A 13,357-nucleotide genomic window follows, 5' to 3' on the forward strand; every position below is an offset into this window, starting at 1 on the left:
AAGCACGTATAGTAGAAAATCCCAGATTTTGTTACCTTTGCAGGTCTATTTTACGTGCTCTGTGCCTTAGGAGAGAGTCCTTCCATGATCTCACAATAACTTTTTCCACATCACTGCCATCTCTTTGCATGCACAGGCTGCAAAGCTAGTCATTTCGTGAGCAGCTCTTTGGGCTTTTCTGTCCTCCCCTTTGATCAGCACCTAGCCTCACACTTTACCTACTACTCAAAACCAGCTCTGAAAATAAAATTACTCAGAGGCTTTTGCTCTTGCCTCATCACTAAAGCATCTGAGTATCTTTGAACTAGCTAATCTTTGCAAGCCCTGCAACATGAGGGGGTGGTACAATCCACATTTTACACATAGGGAACTGAAGCACAAAGTGATTAAGGTCAAAAGTTTCCATTACTTCTGTGTACTCCCTAGGACCTGATTTCTCAGTTTATTTAATACTCTCCTTTCTGTCTCCAAAGCACAGTATGCATTACCTCAGCTACAGCTGTGAGAACTCAGCACTCCTTCATGTCAGACCCGAAATCTCCACCCACACATGTGTAATACGAGGAGCACCCAGTCAGTCACCACCTCTGACAAGGTACGTTTCAAAAATTTGCCCGGCACCACACAGAAATTTTGCGGCAAAGCAGAAGATAAAGCACAGTTTCCCAGGCCAGCGTGCAATCACCTTCATCATGTGGCTGTGCTTGCTCTCCGTGCACCCCTTTCCTTCAGCCTGCAGCTTCAGAACAAGGCAGCAAGCAAGGCAGATGTCCTGGACACATGGGGGATGACCTCTTCACTCTACCTCGCATCCCTAACTCCCCCAGGACAAACGTCTTATGGACTGTGAAGGAGACAGGTGTTCTCATGTATCACACTTGGTGACTTCAGTGTTCTTTAATGGCAGGGGGAACGATAGGAAGTCTGGGACGAAGGTAATGGATAACACGTTGTGTAGAAACGGCAAAACTCAAGGAGTTTGAACAGCAATCCGTGCTCAAGCACAGATTGTGCAGTGGGGGACACATGTCTCTGCCCACTGCCTCACATTTTCTTCTTTTCATTCCTCTCCTCCCTGTACAAGTTCCACCTGTTTCTTTCTTATCCCTCTAATTTTGTTCTCTTCATCTTTCAGCCTCCATTGCTCAAGCTTTGCCACCAAGTTCCCGTCTCCTTGCTTTACTAAGTTCCAGACCTCTTTTCTAGCCCTTCTGGCTAAGTCTTCACTCTTCCAAATTCATAATATTGGATATTTTGCTGATAGCCTTCACCTACCCTGTTCTCTGTTTTCTGACTTTTCATCATAACTCTTTCCCTGGGCTCCTCCTATCCCTGTCCAAATCAGTTCCTTCCTTTACTTACCTTTTTTTCTCAAGTTGTTTCCTTTTCTTATTGCATATTTTAGCTCCTAGTAAGAGTTGTCACTTTTTCCATCACTGATTTCTCCAGTCCCAGTTGGTTTCTATTCTAGTACCTTTGATGAGTGAATTGATTGACTGAATCACTTCCCTTACACAGCTTTTCAGCTCCCAGTTTCCCATCTCTCACAGAAACTGTTCTGTGTCCCCAGTCTATCCATTTCTGAAATTCAGTCATCTTCAACTTTAGTTACCAGCAATCACCACCAAGTCTTAGCTGCTACTCAAGTAACACCAGGCTCTTCCCAAGTCACAGATACTCTGACTTCTCTACTCTGCCCTGGTAAGGCCACATCTGGAGTGCTGTGTCCAGTTCCAGAGAGACAAGGAACTACTGGAGGGCTGCACAGATGATGAAGGGACTGGAGCATCTCCCTTTTGAGGAAAGGCTGAGAGAGCTGGGCCTGTTGAGCCTGGAGAAGACTGAGAGGGGACCTTATCAATGCACAGAAGTATCTTAAGGGCGAGTGTCAAGGGGATGGGGCCAGGCTCTGTTCAGTGGTGCCCAGTGACAGGACAAGGGGCAGCAGGCACAAACTGCAACACAAGAAGTTCCACCTGAATATGAGGAAGAACTTTCCCTTGAGGGTGACAGAGCACTGGAACAGGCTGCGCAGAGAGGCTGTGGAGTCTCCTTCTCTGGAGACATTCAAAGCCACCTGGATGCGACTCTGTGCAACCTGATCTAGGTGAACCTGCTTTGGCAAAGGGTTGGACTAGATGATCTCCAAAGGTCCCTTCCAACACTGACCATTCTGTGAGTCCTCTCTTCTCACTGCCAGGAAGACAAAGGTCACTAAAAGCATGAAGTAAGGAGAAGCTCCCTTGTTTCATTTGAATTGCCTCCAACCTTGATTTGGACTAGTGGGGGGCAAGAACTGTAGGAGACCCTACAGGTCTGAGCTGCAGCAAACTTTCTCTGGATCACCCTGCACAGTTGCACCCTGTGGGCAGCCCTGGACCTGTGAGGGTGTGGCATATGCTCCATCATGCAGAATGGCAACTTACTGCATAAAGCTGGGTTAGTTTAGCAAAGAAACTAAAAAATCAATAAAAGAAGTGGTTTGATCTGGAGGAAAATGCAGATTTTTCTGTTCCTTTTATTAACGTGAAAAATTATATTCACCTGTTTTTTTACTCATTAGAAAACCTTTCATTTCCATTTACAGCAGCTGAAACTTAAAAAACAGGGCACAAAGTGAAGAACAAGGAAGCAGTGCTATAGGTTCCTGCCTTTTAACAAGGAGCCTTTAGTTAACTTTTTGGTATTTAAGGAGACCCAGGCTCTTTTTCCACAGCTAGTGTCACCAAGATGGTACAGTCCAGGGCAAGGTGCTCCCAACTTTGCATGTTGAGACTCCCCTACACTATTCAGAAATATTTAACTATTAATTGGAATAACCTCAGTAAGATTCCTCATTGTTAGTCTGTGATGAAACCTAACTCCTCGGTGCTTTCTCTCCTACTCAGAAAATAATTATTTAAGTGCCACAGTTTGAGCAAGAGGGATTGAAAGACGACTCCTGTATACTCTGTGCTTCAACATAGCTTGGAGATTTCCTTACTTCACCAAGGAGGGTAAGGGAAATCTAGGTTTACCTCTGTCTTCACCTAACATTCTGTGGCAGAGGCAGAAGTTAAACAGTACCAAGCATTTTCTATACATGTGACCTGCTCTGGGACACTGGGAAACAGAGGGAATTGGCACTTCACTTGCGTTCACCCTGAAATATTTCCCAGGTGCAAGTGTTTCATCTGACTCCTGATGGTTTCAGGTCAACCAGAGCACATTTCTTGGATGGCAGGCAAATACGCTCTCACTGAAAGCAGCATGGGCAAGCCAAGGCATGGGGTGAGCTCCACAGGATGTGGTCCAGAGACACAGCTCCAGCCAGGACAGAGGGAGGCACAGTGGCATGGCCACTGTGAGAAGCTCAGAGGAATTTGCATGTGGTCACTCGTTACAGAACTATCTGTAGTTTGACTTTTAGAAACCTCTACCCACAAGTGCGAATAGCAGTTGACTAGCAGTAGGTTTGGCCTGATATTTCTTTGAGTTGCAGTTAGCACATCCCTGATGCATGAGTCTTTCTGTTGCCATAAGTCAGGTTTCTGCCCCAAAGAACGGGTCATCAGAGCAAGTCAAAGGAAAAGTTGGTGGGATATTTTACATGGACAAAATGATGTATTTTTTTCCCTAGCCTTGTCCCTAGAAATGAATGAGCTATTTTAAGTTAGGTTTTCTCTCTTTCTCACCCCTGCCATCAAATTCTCTGTGGAGACCAATATCAGATGATTCATCTAAAAAATACATGGTTTGACAAACATGCAAAAAGCAGGAAACAGGGTTTTATCATCAGCAATGCTGAGCACTTTACAAAACTAGTTTTGCCTGATTCTGCTTATAATTAAGACATAAGGCTGAAACACATGTTCTAATTTCATTCTTGAGAGACTTTGTTATCAACTTTCTCTTCATAATAACAGTGATGTCTTAACATCAAGCAGATACACTGAGTATTGAACTAAGGCAAAAAATGGGTAAGTGTGTGTAGGTGCTTCTAATCTGCAAATATGCTCAAGTAATGGTGGGTGTAAACTTAGGGGATTTACCTTTGATGAGCAATTCAGATGTTAAATTAGCTACGGACTACAACAGCATTGTTGGGTTTTTATGCATAGTTCAGTGGAAGTGGGTGAACTACTCCAGAGCTTTGTTAGAATCGTGCAGGACTTCATTAGGAGTCACCTTCTCTGCCCGGAATAGCTGCACTACCTGGAAGTTTCCCCAGAGTTTGCAGACTCCCACTTTGAAGTAACAGCACTGTTCTACTTTGGCCTGTTGTAAACTCTTCCCATTCCAGTGCCATCTGTCCTGTCTATAAAGGAACCAATCTCTCTACAGAACGTGAGGTCAGAGATAATCCTGGTTTCGTTAATGCCCAGTTACAGTATACATGCCAAGCAGCCAAGGGGGCAGAACAGATCTTCCTTTTACAATCTCCACAAGAATCTACCACAAGTACAAAGGGTGCAGAGATTACTTCCTCCCTGCATCTCTAGGGATTCAGCGTACCATAGAAAGAGAACAGAGACAGATCATCTGAATACCTGCTCCCACAGCCTGTAATGTACCTGTAGCCAGAAGAGTAAATAGTCACAGCAGCACAGGGACTGCTTGAATTACGTGTGCTTAGAGCAAGGTCCTGGTCTGTGCCCAGGAATAACTAATCACTGCTGTTTCAGATATAGGTTCAAGCTGAGTGTACTTGCAGGGGCTAGACGAGAGTGACCATGTCAAGAGTGTTCCTAGTGAGCCACAGACACTGAGATACTACCCCTAGGACTGATGATCTCTAAGCATCACAAGGAAAGCCTGAAACTTATCACTCCATTTCATTTTCCATCACACTGAAGTGAATCAAAGTCTCTCTCAGATTGTGAATTCTGAATCACAGTTACAACCAATCATAATGCTGTTAGATCCACTGGATATGCCAAAAAAGATACTTTCCCGCTCAGGTAGCAGGATGACCTGTAAGGGTGCTGCAAGAGCAGAGTTTTGCTCACGCTGCCCCAGTTACCCCCAGAGCCAGGAGCTCAGGGGAGTGCAATGCAGGCAGATCTGAGCAGCAGGGACAGGCACTACAGAAACATGCTGCACTGTTGTAGCCTGGCACTGTACCCATAAGAAGAGAAAGGCACAAAGATTCAGAGGACTCATGAAGAACAGAAAAGTTGCTCCTGAGAGTGTCAAAGAGAAGAAATTAATGGGGAATCTGTGAAAACCACCCAGCCTTTACTCTGTAGATACTATGCCACAGTCTTTATCCCTGTTGTTTGCATCTTGTTGCCTCTCTCAAGATTTAATCTTCTTTGTTCCACTCTCTACCATCTGTACATACATGTGTACATAAGTGTATATCCTTACTGGAGCATACAGCCCATGTATTCCTTTCATGAAAGAATAATAATTATTTTCCACATACACATCCAGCATGTACTGTTTTGTGTTTCTCGGCAGATGATGTGACACAGGGCACTCTGGTACTCATTCTCTCCCACTTTTTCTTGCAAACTGGAACCACCCCTGAAATGCAGCCATTTCTTTGGGAGAATATCATAGCTGCTCCTCAGTGCACACCTAAATGACTTTATTTAGGCCTTTAGAAATGACAGGATGCCATACGCCTACTGAAATTGCAAGACAAAACATATGTAGGCAGATATAACTGGCCTCATCCAAAACATCTCAGACCACTGCAGGCCTTTACTGTGGTAAAAAATCCCATGAAATATTTACTGTGAGCTCCTTGTGCTTCTGCCTCATGTTGTCATGAAATTTCATGACAAGTTAACTGAGAATTAGCCATAAAGTCAGTATTTCCCTTTCATCTATTTTTAAAATGAATGAGTTTGGGCAATGTACATAACCATAAAAGGGGGGAAATGGCAAAACAGCAGAACAAGGAGGCTAAGGAGATCAATATCAGCTGTGCACCGGACTTCTTAGGTTGTTTGACTACTGCTGCATAAGCCAGATGTGACACAGCTAGGATAAAGCTGTACACACTGTGCTTAAATTTGGTGTTGGACTTTCAGTCCCTACCTTGTCCACAGTAGGATATTTCCTTCAGTCCATCCTAAACTATCATGCAAAAGCATCTGGTTAGTTTTCTTTTTCAACGTCTATTCTTCTGAGTAGAGAGGACTTGTAAGGTAAACATATTTTGATGACAATGATGAGGAGCTTCACCAATTATCCCATTAAAAAAAATATTAAATGGTTTTGCAATGGAAAAAGCAGCTTTCTGTAAAACTGATCTACCAATTGAAGAAATGCCTTCTCTAAAACGTATGGAAAATTCATCAGTCCAATTAAAAAGCATGCAAAATGCTTTTGGACAACGAACTATTACAGGAGCATACCAAAAACCATAAACCTACAGCCCCTCAGAAGCTGCCTGTCCCGCTCAGTCTGGACTATGTTACTGCACTATGCAAAGGTGCTCTCACTCCACATGAAGAAGGTCAACCACAGAGAGGTGCATTTGCTTGGTGCAGGTGATCCAGGTCAGACAGTCCTCAATTTTAATGCTCTAGGACCATGAGGACGGAAAGACAGTTATTTAGGGTGCTCCATGCAGACCAGAGACCAATAGATTTCTATAGCATCTCCTAGACATGATACACTACTCCTTTCTCTACTATTCCCAAATTTATCTGGGACTACTTCTACTTCTCTCCACCTGAATAAGTGAATGATAATTTATAATAAGCAGCTTTTGGGCTGTGTTCCACAGCTGTAAAAATTACAGAAGTGGAGGCATGTGACATGAAAACACATTCCCTGCATGTACATGGCAGAAATCTTACAAAACTCTCTCAGTGAAGACAGGAATAAATGATTATGTTAGTGTTACCAATAAGTGCTGTCACTGCAAAAATGCGGAGTCCCTTCTCCCTGAAATCATTATGACTCACAAGAAAACAATATACTTTTTGAGCTAAAACACATGATCAGATTCACTCCGTGGACATTGACTAAGCCCACGTTTACAAAGCAAAATCACCATTTCCCTGATGGGAGATGATTAGTTTTTAGGAAGCAGTCTATGGACTCTTTTATTTAATTCAGCAAATGATGGTAAGTTCTCATGCGTAAACAGACATCCTTCTTTGGAGGAATTTTTCTTGGGGAAATTTTGCCACTGATGATACAGGGCAAAAAAATTTTCTCTCCACTTGGAAAGCTGGAATTTTTGGCCACTATAAAAGCTTTTCATGTTATTCCCCATGCGCAGAATTTGCCCTACACAGAGGAAATGCCTTTCCTCTGCTTTTGAAAGTCCAGGAATTAATTTACTTCCTCATTGTTATTGAAAATGGCCATGATCTTTGAACAGACATAAAATGTAATTAACCTCTTAACATACAAGATAATGAAACCTATTCAATACTTAACACTTTTGAGGTAAAATCCCAGTGAAATTGTTTGGCTGAGGATGTGCCAAATGAGATTAAATCCCACACCTATACCAGTTATTCTAAAACAGGATTTACAGTAAGCACTGGGGGTACCAGACCCCTTACACAATTCTGTTCTCTTTGATGAAATCAAAGCAGTCCCTTCCTGAAAGAGGTGTCGTGCATCTAGCAGCAGTTATGGGGCTGACACAGAAACCACAGATGAATCTCAACAGCCTGTGTTATTGAGGATGTCAGATTAGACAATTACAAACATAAAAAGCTGGTCAGAAGCATTCACCATATACTGTAGAAATTGATACTTCTTGGCTATTTCTCCACATTTTGATGAATTGGGGGAAATCACAAAAAATTAACAGGGAAAAGATTGACATGCTTCATGCTGTATGATTCATGACTAAAGATTACCTTCACATGGTCACTTTTTATTCACTTAGAACTTCCCACATAATTCCATTGCTAAGAGCTGCTGAGAAGAGGTGTTTCCATCTTGAGAGAAAATGTTACCAGAAGTTCTCCCATATTAGCAAGGAATGATAGAGTCACTCATTCACGTATTCACCAAGCACATGGAAATTAACCGCAATTTAAAAGAGCTTTACTGATTTTAAAGTGTGTATGGTTGGCTTAATAAATAGAAACATACATAAGATAATGTTACTGGAAATATCTAAAATAAATGAGAATGGGTTGCAGTGAATTTTTTACCATTCATGTTATCCAAACTGCATATTTTTGGGGAGAAAATAAAAACTTCTAGTGAGACTAGAGCTCACTGGGAAAAGAGCACAGGATGCTAAAGACCTGGAAGACTGGCAATTCTGCTGAAGTGCAGGCTGTTCTATCTAAGAAAATTTGACTGACTGTGCTGTATGTTGAAATTGTTCGAGCAATAGAGGAGAGAGGAGTAAGGGCTTTAATTACACGAGCAGGCATTCATTAGCTGCATTCCCTGACTCTTCCCACCCACTCCCAGAGGGTATAGCTCTGTGCTAAATGCTTACTTCATACCTAAAGTTAAAACTGCTTATGTAATCTCATCAGATGGGAATATAGAAAGGAAAACAATAGTAGTTCCTGCTGGACTTCAGATGAGGCATTGTCTTTAGCTGTTTGTTAACCATTTGCTGACTCACAGATGCTGAAGAGCAGGCTGAAGCAAACAGCTCCAAAATCTAGACTCCGCTTTAGGGTCCCCTGCTGTGGTGTGCGCTGTACATTTAGGCAGCACAGCCTAAATGTCCTAGCCTAAACATCAAGGTAAAGGCTCAAATGAGTGGGCTTGCCCTACCTAAACCCAGCCATTCTCTCTGCGCATTAAGGCAGGCAGTTTTGGAAAGAGAAGACCATTCCTGTGCATAACCCATCCCTCTGCAGTGTTATCTGTGCAGTGCTTTATGCTTACAACCCTCAACCTGAATCAAAGACCATTAAGAGAGTCACAGGTCACAGTTAAGTGAAGTCTGCTACGCTTGGATGGTAACCTTGAAGCACGGACCACACTGTAAATGTCCATGGTAAATAACTATGTGTCTAGGTACAGCAAACACAAAGCAAGAAAAAACTCCATCCTAAAGAGTTTGTAGTGAAAATTAAACAAACAAGATACAAAAAAGGGTGAGGCAAGAAACATCTTTACACTTACTGTCCAACTGAGAAACTGAGGTACTAGAATGCTAAGCCACAGCCCCAGATCCCACATGAAAACTGTGGCAAAGTACGGGCTGGAAAAATATCAGGAACAACAGACCCTGTTTCTACACTCCTTCTTAGGCATCTCTCAACCACTGCAAGAAACATGGCGCTGAGCTCCATGGGCCTTTGTTTTGGCTTACTGCTGCGGTTCTTATTTTCTTCAATTTAGCCACAAGCCCTGTCTGAGCCTGCTCCAAAATCCACCGAAAGCACTTTGCTCTCCTAGGCAAAAATAATGTTGGTCTTCTGGTTATTACTTGCTGGGGACTTACTGAAATTCTCTGTATAGTACATTGCAGAAGGACAGCAATGCTGGTCTGGGCTGCTATCTCAAACGTAGCTATACATAGCTATATGTCTCTGACCGTGAGGCTTAACCCAGTATGTACAGATATCAGAGGAATGTATGACAGATAAAAATCAATTCAGAAAGATACTACCATTACCACTGCAACCTTTTCACACATTTCATAGACTCTCCCAAAACAGCGCTAAAAGTCATTCCGAGATTTCAGCTTGCCTGTTACCTCCGCACCAGGAGGTAAGCATGGTTAAGGCCAATCTGGAGTATGGTTAATGCCATACTTAACCCTCTTCTAGCTAATACAACCTGTTCTTAAAAATGTTTGCCTCCATAGGTCATTTATCACAATGTTTCACCAGCCTTAGAGAATATTATTCTTAACATTTAAGTGTTCAACTCAAGAAAAGGGGCTAAGGCAAGATCTAAAGTTTCAACTTCTTTGGAACCCACTGCAATTCCAGCTCTGTACTTCTAACATGTCTACCACAGATACTAAAAAGAAGAAGAAAATGAGAAGGAAAAAAAAAAAAAAAAGAAAAAGCAGAAAAAGCAGAGGGAGCCGTGGCCCAGTGGCATAAATAAGAACCCCTACTCCCACAATACCCTGGTAAAAATCTCCCAGGGAATCCAGTGTCTCTCTTACTGTATTCAGATGAGTGTAATGGAAAATTTACAAAAACAGTTCAGTTCTTGATGTCTAAGTGGCAGAGATGAGTTTGGGTATTTTTTTTCTTACCATCACTACTTGATTCAGTAGTAAGCACCAGTTTTCCGTCTGATAGATGTTTAAGGGATTTTCCTCCCTCTTTCTCCTCTGCACCGACAAGCTCTTCTCATCACTTCTCCATCAGGAAAAGAAGCAACAAAAGGACTCCTGGAAGACAGAAGTGCTGAACTCAAGCATGACCTCAAGCACTGCTATTGCAATAGAAGGGATTTCCCTTCTATGATTCTTTTCCTCCCTTCTAGATGAATCACACCTCTTACAGAATTACCTGATATTAAAAGTCCTGCCAAATGATTGAGCTATGAAAGTCTGAATGTTACTATCCATAAATACTATCATAGCCATCATCCTATGATGGAATATTGTATGAGTACTGTCTTGACAATGGGTCTTTCCAAATGCAATCTCTGAAACACTTGGTGATGGTGTTATGAACACTCTGAGGTCTTGGTTTAATTCAGTAAGCATGAGTTCCTCCTTCCTGAACAGTAAAAAGAAGTGAAATAATTAAAATAATTTAGAGATGCAGAGCTGAATGGGACCCTGACAGATTTATTCTTCTTCCCAAGTAGAATAAAGAATTGTTATTGATTGATGTGAATGAAACTGATTACTTAAATATCCTCCAAAGATGGATATTATGTAGCTTCCCTAGACAGCCTGCTCCAGGGTTACACAAACTTTACCACTTACAAGGGTGGGTTTTTTTACCCTGGTGCCTAACCAGAATCTAGATAGCTGCAACTTAAAGTATTTCTTATCCTGTCCTCAATGGCAAGGAGAACTTCCCCCTTCCCTCAAGAGATATGGATATGTATATATACATAAAAATGTGTGTGTGTGTGTGTGTATACAGGCATGTGTGTCTACACACACACTTCAAAGAATAAAATTTTCCTTGCCCTTATATATATGTATATATGTTTATATTCTGTCAAATATAAACATTATATCATAAATGGTGGGATAAAATATGGGCTATAATTACAAGACATAGAGGTAAATCAGAAAAGACAAATGTATGTATATTCATACATTCTATAATTATTGATGTTGATGTTTTTAATGTATTCCTGTATTGCCTAGGAGATCCACTTGACAAGACAGAACTTCATTCTGTGCTGTGCAAACTCAGATCAAATGCATTCCTGCCATCTTGCTCAGACCTGTATGATAAACATCAGCCTTAGCCACGTGCAATCAACTTTCAGTTTATCAAGGTGTAAATAGTAATTATGAATATTCAAATGTGCTTACCATTTAGAAAAAAAGTAAGAATAAGCTGTTGCCTTTTTAGGTTTTCCAGGGGCTCAGCACCTCCCTCATAAGCTCACAGCTAATACCTGCAGAACTATTAGTCCCCTTACTCACACTTATTTTCCTTTCCTTCTTCTTGTAAGTGAAAACCAGAACAGGCTAGGACCACTTGTTAATCTATTTGCTGCAGTTCTGTGAGCAAAGCAGGGTGTAAGTCAGCTCATTTTTCCCTACCTCCTATCTTCGCTTCTCAATCCCACTCCACCGTGAAACTGTCCATCACTTCAGACACTCTGCATAAAACTCTCTGAGGGACACTTCACATCACAGGAGAGAAGTGCTTTGGATAAAAATAAATATAGATAGATAGATAAATAGATAGATAGATAGAATCAGATTGCTTCAGTAATCCAGTACCTCAGCTCACATGAGGGGATGAGGGGACAGGGAAAAATGTCCAGGAGCAGGGAATGACGAGATGCTGAAGGAAACATGCATTGGGCAAATCACACTGCAGACACTGCCCTAGTTATGCAAGTAATCTCTTGGGCCCAGGTCCCTCAGGCATCCAGCCTGGATCTCGGCCATCCCTCAGGCCATCAGTCCTTAAGTGCAGAGCCTTCCTACCCAGCTACTACTTCCCAAGGCAGCAGAGAGGCACCCCCAAAAAATCACCCACAGAAATCTTCAAAACAATTCTCTGGAAGGAGAGGAGCAACAAAATAACAGAGGGGATTATTCTTTTTCCAGCCACGTCCCTGACTTCTTTTGAACAAAGGCAGAGGAAGGCTGTGCAGAGCCAGACACAGGCCTGTAGACCTGGGGCAGAGCAAGCTGTCATGTAACCACAGCATGACACCAGCACACCAAATGAGCCAAGTGCTGCTACTGGATGCAAGGTGAGGGAGATTAAGGCTGAACTCTTAACAAAATCCACCTGTTTTCTGAAGGAGTCAAGATTTAAGACCTGATTTCAAGGTGTGGAGCAACTCTAGTTTCTCGTCAAGCCAGTGGGAGCAGTGGATCCTCTGGAACTGGCTGAAGTCCATCATCTGTGAGGATAAAGTCTTTTAAGACTGCAAGAAAATTTGTTGCATTGTACTTAATTTCTGGGTGTTTCACTTACATATTCAAAAATGTATTTCATTTCATGTTGCAAGGCTGGTGAGCAAGGAACTGCTCTTTTTCCAGTGTAAACTCCATCCATAAGTAATATTTACAGGCCTTAAGCACTGGGTTTTTTTCAATGAGTGTTTCCATTGCAGATTTTAGGATACTGTTTAAAGGTGTAAATTAATTAATTACAACCATTAAGTTTAATGATTCCTGTGAACTGCTAGCCATGGCCAAGAGTTTACAAACACACACTGACACTAAGATCTCCTTGACTCAGTAACTTTCAGCCAAAGCTCTGCCTCCTGGCTGCAACCACCTTACCTTGAGCGGGGCTGGATTAAAGCGCAGCAACACCTGCCCAGAATGCCGGCACACGGACGGAGTTACGGGATTACATGTATCAGCCTAACCTCTAATTAAATGAATGAAGTCACTTGTGGTTACTTCAAATACAAAGCCAAAACTGTGAGGCAGATGCATGCTAAATAAAAATATTTGCTTGGGTTAAAAAACAGCCTGGAAGAGCAATAGCTTCCAACAGGACAGGCTCCCTTGCCATCCCGTTGGGATGTTAGCTGCAGGGGCGTGGGCACCTACACCCCAAGACCTTTCTGCATGGGCGAGGAGCCCCGTAGGCCCCTTGTCCTTGTCACGCGTGGAAGAGGACGAGGTAACGGCTGCGGGGCAGCCAGCGCCTCTCGCCGCCGCCGCTGCTGCTGCTGCTGGCGGTGCCCCGGCAGCGCGGGGTGCAGCCAGGGCGCTGCCCCGAGCTCCGGGCACGGCACCACCGGCCGCGGCTGCAGCACGACTCCACGGTGCCCCAGGCACCCTCCGCACCGCCGCGGTGGTGCC

General features: G+C 42.8%; 1 long non-coding RNA gene across 1 annotated transcript in view; it reads left to right on the forward strand.

The window, feature by feature from the left end:
• The window catches only part of LOC119150537, a 36,177-nt gene extending 23,246 nt beyond the window's left edge, over nt 1-12,931 (forward strand). Inside the window, exons 2-3 of the long non-coding RNA XR_005105108.1 lie at nt 474-595; nt 12,140-12,931. This is a non-coding gene — a long non-coding RNA (uncharacterized LOC119150537). The remainder of the gene's footprint in view (nt 1-473; nt 596-12,139) is intronic.
• Nucleotides 12,932-13,357: the final 426 nt, after the last annotated feature.

Source organism: Falco rusticolus, chromosome 6 (assembly GCF_015220075.1).
Source record: "Falco rusticolus isolate bFalRus1 chromosome 6, bFalRus1.pri, whole genome shotgun sequence".
Taxonomy (NCBI): Eukaryota; Metazoa; Chordata; class Aves; order Falconiformes; family Falconidae; genus Falco; species Falco rusticolus.